This window comes from Bos javanicus, chromosome 6, assembly GCF_032452875.1.
Source record: "Bos javanicus breed banteng chromosome 6, ARS-OSU_banteng_1.0, whole genome shotgun sequence".
Taxonomy (NCBI): Eukaryota; Metazoa; Chordata; class Mammalia; order Artiodactyla; family Bovidae; genus Bos; species Bos javanicus.
The window spans coordinates 50,783,247-50,791,363 of record NC_083873.1 but is presented as its reverse complement, the minus strand read 5'-3'; the positions used below and the strand labels follow the sequence as shown (position 1 = coordinate 50,791,363).

Below are 8,117 nucleotides of genomic sequence, written 5' to 3'. Positions count from 1 at the left end.
TGTGTGCAAACATGCTAAGCCTCTTCAGTCATGTCCAACTCTTTGCAACCCTATGGACTGTACTCTGTTAGGCTCCTCTCTCCAAGGGATTATCCAGGCAAGAATACTGGAGTGGGTTGCATGCCCTCCTCCAGGGGATCTTCCCAACCCTGGGATCTTCCCAGCCCATGGATTGAACCCAGCATCTCTTATGTCTCCTGCATTGGCAAGTGGGTTCTTTACCACTAGTGCCACCTGGGAAACCTGGATGAGAATGGGGGAATTTAATTCAGATGACCATTGCAATTACTACTGTCAGCAAGAAACCCTTGAAAGAAATGGAGTAGCTCTCATAGTCAACAACAACAACAAAAAAATCTGAAATGCAGTACTTCAATGCAATCTCGAAAATGACAGAGTGATCTCAGTCTGTTTCCAAAGCAAACCATTCAACATCATAGTAATCGAAGTTCATGCTCCAAACACTGATGCCAAAGAAGCTGAAGTTGACCAGGTCAATGAAGACCTATAGCACCTTCTAGAACTAACACATACACACACACACACACACACACACACACATACACAAAGATGATATTTTCACCATAGGAATGAAAGCAAAAGTAGGACATCAAGAGATACCTGGAATAATAGGTAAATTTGGCCTTGGAGTACAAAATGAAGCAGGGCAAAAACTAACAGTGTTTTGTCAAGAGAACATGCTGGTCATAACAAACACCCTTTTCCAATAATCCAAGACACAACTCTACACATGGACATCACTAGATGATCAATCCAAAATTAGATTGATTACTTTCTTTGCAGCCAAAAAGGGAGCTCTATACAGTCAGTTAAAAAACAAAAACAAAAAAAAAACCTGGACTGTAGCTCAGATCAGGAGCTCCTTTTTGAAAAATTCAGACTTAAATTGAAGAAAGTAAGGAAAACTACTAGACCATTCATGTATGACTTAAATCTCTTATGATTATACAGTGGAAATGACAAATACATTCAAGGGATTAGATTTGGTAGACAGACTGTTTGAAGAACTATAGGCAGAAGTTTATTATATTACATAGGAGGAAGTGACCAAAACCATTCCAAAGGAAAATAAATTCAAGACAAAGTGGTTGCCTGTGGAGGCTTTACAAATACCTGAGGAGAGAAGAGAAGTGAAAGGCAAGGGAGAAGGGGAAAGGTATATCCAACTGAATGGAAAGATCCAGAGAATAGCAAGGAGAAATAAGAAGGCCTTCTTAAATGAACAATACAAAGAAATAGAGGAAAACAATAGAATGGGAAAGACCAGAGATCTCTTTAATGAAATTGGAGATACTAAGGGAACATTTCATGCAAAGATGGGCATGATGAAGGACAGAAATGGCCAAGAATTAACAGAAGCAGAGATTAAGAAGAGGTAGAAAGAATACAAAGAAGAACTATACAAAAAAGGTCGTAATGACCTGGATGACCACAGTGGTATAGTCACTCACCTAGAGCCAGACATCATGTAGTGTGAAATCAACTAGACCTTAGAAAGCATTATTAGGAACAAAGCGAGTAGATGTGACAGAATTCCAACTGAGCTATTTAAAATCCTAAAAGATGATGCTGTTAAAGTGCTGCTCTCAAGACACCAGAGAATTTGGAAAACTCAGCAGTGGCCACAGGACTGGAAAAAGTCAGTTTTCATTCCAGTCTCAAAGGAGGGAAATGCCAAAGAACCTTCAAACTACCCCACAAGTGCACTTATTTAACATGCTGGCAAGTTAGTGCTCAAATCCTTCAACCTAGGCTTCAACAGTAGGTGAACTGAGAACTTCCAGATGTACAAGGTGAATTTAGAAAAGGTAGAAGACCCAGAGATCAAATTGCCAATATCAGCTGGATCATAGATAAAGCAAGAGAATTCCAGAAAAACATCTACTTCTTATTCATTGACTATGCCGAGGCCTTTGACTATGTGGATGACAACAAACTGTGGAAAATTCTTAAAGAGATAGGAATACCCGGCCACCATACCTGTCTCCTGAGTAACCTGTATGTGGATCAAGAAGTAACAACCAGAGACGGAACAACAGACTTTTTCAAAATTGGGAAAGGAGTACATCAAGGCTGTTTATTGTCACCCTGCCTATTTAGCTTATATGCAGTGCAAAATGCCAGGCTGGATGAATCACAAGCTGGGATCAAGATTGCCAGGAGAAACAGCAACAACCTCAGATATGCAGATGATATCACCATAATGGCAGAAATCAAAGGGGAACTGAAGAGACTCTTGATGGGGTGAAAGGAGGGTGAAAAAGCTAGCTTGAAACTCAACATTCAAAAAACTAAAATCATGACATCTGGTCCCATCACTTCATGGCAAATAGAAGGGGAAAAGTAGAAGCAGTGAAAAAATAGAAAAATAGAAGAAGAAAAGTAGAAACAGTGAAAATTTTCATTTTCTTGGGCTCCAAAATCACAATGGAAGGTGACTGCAGCCATGAATTTAAAAGATGTTTGCTCCATGGAAGGAAAAATGACAAACATAGACAGCCAGTTAAAAAGCAGAGATATCACTTTGCCAATTAAGGTCTGTCTAGTCAAAGCTGTGGTTTTCCTAGGAGTCATGTATGGATGTGAGAGTTGGATGAACATCAAGGAATTGGTGCTTTCACATTTTGGTTTTGGAGAAGACCTTTGAAATCTCTTGGACTGCAAGGAGATCAAACCAGTCAACCCTAAAGGAAACCAACTGTGTGCTCATTGGAAGGACTGTTGCTGACATTGAAGCTTCACTACTTTGGTCATCTGATTTGAAGAACTGACTCATTAGAAAAGACCATGATGCTGGGAAAGATTGAAGGCAAAAGCAAAAGAGGGTGGTAGAGGATGAGCTGGATTTCTGTCCATGAGGTTTTGCTGACAAGGATACTGTAATGGATTGGCATTTCCTCTCCCAGGTTATCTTCCCAACTCAGGGATTGAATCCACATCCCCTAGGTCTCCTGTATTACTGGTGAATTTTTTACCTGCTGAGCCATCCAGCAAGCCCTAATCTTTCTATATTAGTCCATAAAGAGCTTTCCTATTCATTTTAATAGCCACATAGTATTCCATTCTGTGGAACATTACAGTGTATATAGTCATATTTTGATAAACATTTGATCTATTTTTCATTATTTCTTAGGACAAATATTATTGAGTAAATAACACTTTTCCACATATTATTTCCACATTGCAAGGGTACTTGTACAATATAATCCCTGAAACAGAATTATTTAATCAAAGTGGATTTGTGTTTGCAGTTTTGATTAATTTTGCTAAAGTGACCTGTGGGTTTCCCAGGTGGTACTAGTTGTATAGAACTCATCTGCCAATGCAGGAGATGTAAGAAACTTGGGTTCAGTCCCTGGGTCAGGATGATCCCCTGGAAGCAGGCATGGCAACCCACTCCAGTATTCTTGCCTGAAGAATCCCAGGGACAGAAGAGTCAGGCAGGCTACAGTCCATGAGGTCAAAAAGAGTCAGACACAACTGAAGCGATGTAGCACACACAGCACACAAAGTAACCTGTGCAGAGACTATATCAAATTATTCTCTTACACTGATTGTATAAAAGTTACCTTTTAGTTTATGTGTTATGGTGATGACTTTTTAAAATTTTTATCAATGTAGGCTTTTCTGGCCAGTACAGAGCTGCTTGGAGGCTGGTAGGGGTGGTGAGGCCCGAAGCAGCTTCTGGAATTTCTGAGCGGCCCTGGTCAGTACAAGATGGACCCAGTAGTCTTGAGTTACATGGACAGTCTACTGCGGCAATCAGACGTCTCACTACTGGATCCTCCAAGCTGGCTCAATGACCATGTTATTGGGTTTGCCTTTGAGTACTTTGCCAACAGTCAATTTCATGACTGCTCTGACCACGTCTGTTTCATCAGCCCCGAAGTTACTCAGTTCATCAAGTGCGCTGGCAACCCAGCAGAAATCGCCATGTTCCTTGAACCCTTGGACCTCCCCAATAAGAGAGTTATATTTTTAGCCATCAATGATAATTCCAACCACAGCTGGGGAACCACTGAGCTTGTTGGTATATCTGCAAGATAAAATGGCTTTTTTCATTATGATTCTTACGGTAGTAGTAACTCATTCCATGCAAAACAGGTAGCAGAGAAACTAGAGGCTTCTTAGGCAGAAAAGGAAACAAACTGGCCTTTGTGGAAGAGAAAGCCCCTGCTCAACAAAACAGCTGTGACTGTGGGATGTATGTGATCTGTAACACTGAGGCCTTGTGTCAGAACTTCTTTAGACAACAGCCACAATCACTACTGCAGCTACTCACTCCTACATACTCACAAAGAAGAGAGAAGAATGGAAAGATCTCATTGCCAGACTTGCTAAAAATTAGCTGTGAAATATATTTGACTTTTGAAGTCTCTTTCTGCCTGTCCCCATGAATTGATGGCTGCAGTCTCAGTGCCTGAGGAAGATGCCTAGGAGAGGAAAGCTTAGAATGCTTACTTTCTCCTGAGAGAATGTTGTCCTCCACATTATCCTAATGCAAAGTATCACTTTAACCTAACTTCAGAGCAATATGTTCTGTGACGATGTCTTCAAAATATGCACCAAAACTGATTAATTCCCTTTTGGGCTCCCTTATCCACATTGGTTTAGTCAAAGAAAAAAGGTTGACTGTAAACAAATTGAGAATATGTGAAATTTAGAAGCAAGAAGAAAATCATACAGCAATCAAAACTTACTGCACAGCCCACATATTTCAAGAGATCAACTAGCTGAAGCAGATCAAGACTAACCTAATTCAAGATTGAAGTTTATCAGTTACTCAATTCTGTGATACCTCCTCTTCCACTCAATAAGCAAAGGCTTTCCAGCTATAACCTTGCCAATACTTGATAAAGATGTGTTAGCCATAGTCACCATCTAATTCCTGACACTTTAAGAAAGGGGGAATCTTAAATAACTTTGTTAAAATTAATGCCTGTGGTGGACCTCTTGTTTGCATCTGAAACTTAGTCAAAGTTCATTTATTTTTGAGATACAAAGGAGAAAAAGTGACCTTTCTTAACTCTTTCACTTAATTCAAAATGCAGACAGTATAATTTTTGAAATGTGGAACCAAGAGTAAAATGAAATGCTGTTCCTTCCCAAAAAAAAAAAAAATTTTGTCAATGTAGAATGTAAAAAAGGTATCTCAGGGTGATTTAGTTTGGATTCTTGCATGGTTAAAATTGTTTTCAGTAGTCTTCATTCTAGAAAGACCATACGGCTAGATAGATAATCTTGGTTCACATTTTTCCTCTTTAAGTATTACAGATATTGTTTCCCTGTCTTCACTGATTAAATTTAGCTGTAGGGAAATTCAAAGGTTTTAACTTTTCCTTGTAAGAGCTTCTGCCTTTAAATTCCTGTATTTTTTATGTTGCACCTTGGTGTTGACTATGCCAGGTCAACTTTTCCTCACTAATGACAACATTAAATTTTTATCTATATATATTTTAACAATGTAATTTTCGTCTCCTTTTCTTTTTCTTGAAATGTGTCATGAGTTTCATCTCCAGATACACTTTTGTACTTCAAATACAGTTATAATTAAATAATATATTTTCTGATTTTCTTCTTTAGGTACCAAACTCATTCTTATGTTGGACCTCCTTCATGCATCTTCTATAATTACTACTCTCCTTTCCTATATTTATTTATGCTTTTCTCATTTTTATTCCTTTTCCTTACACTGTAATTCTCCCTTATGCTCCTAAACCCTTTTTTATTTCATTTTTATAATGATATTGTTTATTTGTTCTCCTTCATTCTGTTACCATTTTTATTTTTTCTTATTATTCTAGTATCACTTTCTTGAGATTTTGCATCTCTGTTGCTTGTTTTTCCTTCAAATAGGTGATTGCTTCATTTCTTCTTAAAAATTCTTGGTTAAACTTTAGTCTATAATTTTCATACACTTTCTCAAAACAACACATTTGGGTGCAATTGCTTTACCTTTTTAAAAATTCTTCATCCTTTTTCCAACTTCTTATATTTGTTTTAATGTTATCCTTGCTACTTTCCTTACTACCTTTTATTAAGTGACTAACCTTTTTCAGAAGAATCCCATGGAATGTATAGAAAGCAGGACATCAAGATCACCTTTCTAGTGACAAAATAAAGCTTCATTCCTTTGGTTTATAAAGGCACCAACTTTCAAATACAACTTTATTAAATTCTGAATGGCTCTGACTCTTTCCCTACTGTTTTCTGCCAAGGAGGGCTTCTCTTGCTATCCCTCTTTACCCCAAAATCACCCATAAGGGGTTTCCCAGGTGGCACTGGTAAAGAATCTGCCTGCTAATGCAGGAGACTCAAGAGATGCAAGTTCAATCCACGGGTTGAGAAGATCCTGGGAGGAGGTAATAGCAACCCTCTATAGTATTCTTGCCTGGAAAATTCCATGGACCAAGGAGCTTGGAGGGCTATAGTCCATGGGGTTGCAAAGAATTGAACACTACTGAGTGACTAAGCACACATATACACCCACACATCATTCATAAGAGATTCAGTTTTTACCCTTTATAATCATGCCCTCATCTTCAGGAAACATGTTTTTCTGGTCTTTTTGAGATCTGCTACCACTTGGCCTTTTTTCCACTTTTTTTTTTTTTTAAAGTTTGCTTCCTCCAGTTCAGTTTTCTTGCCCCATTTTATATATTTTTAATGGAACTTATTCTTTTTTTTTAAATCCCTGAATTGTCTTTCGTCAACTTTAGTTCAAAATCGAAACTTTTTCTTTTGAATTATTGGAAAGAAAGGAGCTAGATAAAAGTTTACACAGCTCTGCTCTTTCCAGAAGTCCCTACATTGATGTTTTCATTTAAAAAATAAATAGTAAAGTAGGGAATATTGGAATGGGAGAGAAATGGATTTTATCTTTTGGGTCTCATTTCTTCAAAACGATAGTAAGCAATAATCCAGATATCAAACTATTATTGTATTAATTTGTGTTATGATCAGATATAGAAAAACATTATTCTTGAGGAATTAAAACTTATTTGAAAGATAAAGATTATGAAAAGCCTATGGTTTTTATTAACAGCAATAGTTTTCTTTACTACTGCATGATGGACAGATGCTATGAAAGCCAAATATTAGCAAGTTTAATTTTTGATACTGGAGAAAACTCTTGAGAGTCTCTTAGACAGCAAGGAGATCAAACCAGTCAGTCTTAAAGGAAATCAAATCTGAATATTCATTGGAAGGACTGATGCTGAAGCTGAAGCTCCAACACTTTGGCCAGTTGATGTGAATAGCAAACTCAATGGAAAAGACCCTGATGCTAGGTAAGGTTGAGGGCAGGAGGAGAAAGGGGTAACAGAAGATAAGATAGTTGGATGACATCATTGACTCTTTGGACATGAGTTTGAGCAATCCCTGGAAGACAATGGAAGACAGGAAAGCCTAGTGTGCTGTGGTTCATGGGCTCACAAAGATTCAGACAAAACTTAGAGAATTAGCAACTAAACAACAACTGATAAAACAAAAAAAATAAAAAACAAATGGAGAGCAATCTTGAAAGTTCCCTGAGCAGACAAAACCAATTTAGTCATAGAAGCAAAACTTAGTTTAGCCTATTTTGCAAGACTAACCTGATTTGGGTCATTTCTCATCTACACCTCTGGAAATTGTGAGCAAAGTTTTACTGTTTCCCAAGGTTACTGCAGCCATGAAATTAAAAGACACTTACTCCTTGGAAGGAAAGTTATGTCCAACCTAGATAGCATATTCAAAAGCAGAGACATCACTTTGCCAACAAAGGTCCATCTAGTCAAGGCTATGGTTTTTCCTGTGGTCATGTATGGATGTGAGAGTCGGACTGTGAAGAAGGCTGAGCGCCAAAGAATTGATGCTTTTGAACTGTGGTGCTGGAGAAGACTCTTGAGAGTCCCTTGGACTGCAAGGAGATCCAACCAGTCCATTCTAAAGGAGATCGGTCCTGGTGTTCTTTGGAAGGAATGATGCTAAAGTTGAAACTCCAGTACTTTGGCCACCTCATGCGAAGAGTTGACTCATTGGAAAAGACTCTGATGCTGGGAGGGATTGGGGGCAGAAGGAGAAGGGGATGACAGAGGATGAGATGGCTGGATGGC

At 38.3% G+C, this 8,117-nt stretch overlaps 1 pseudogene; it reads left to right on the top strand.

Moving 5' to 3' along the window:
- Positions 1 to 3,687: 3,687 nt before the first annotated feature.
- Positions 3,688 to 6,203, top strand: LOC133249146 (sentrin-specific protease 8-like; annotated as a pseudogene).
- Positions 6,204 to 8,117: the final 1,914 nt, after the last annotated feature.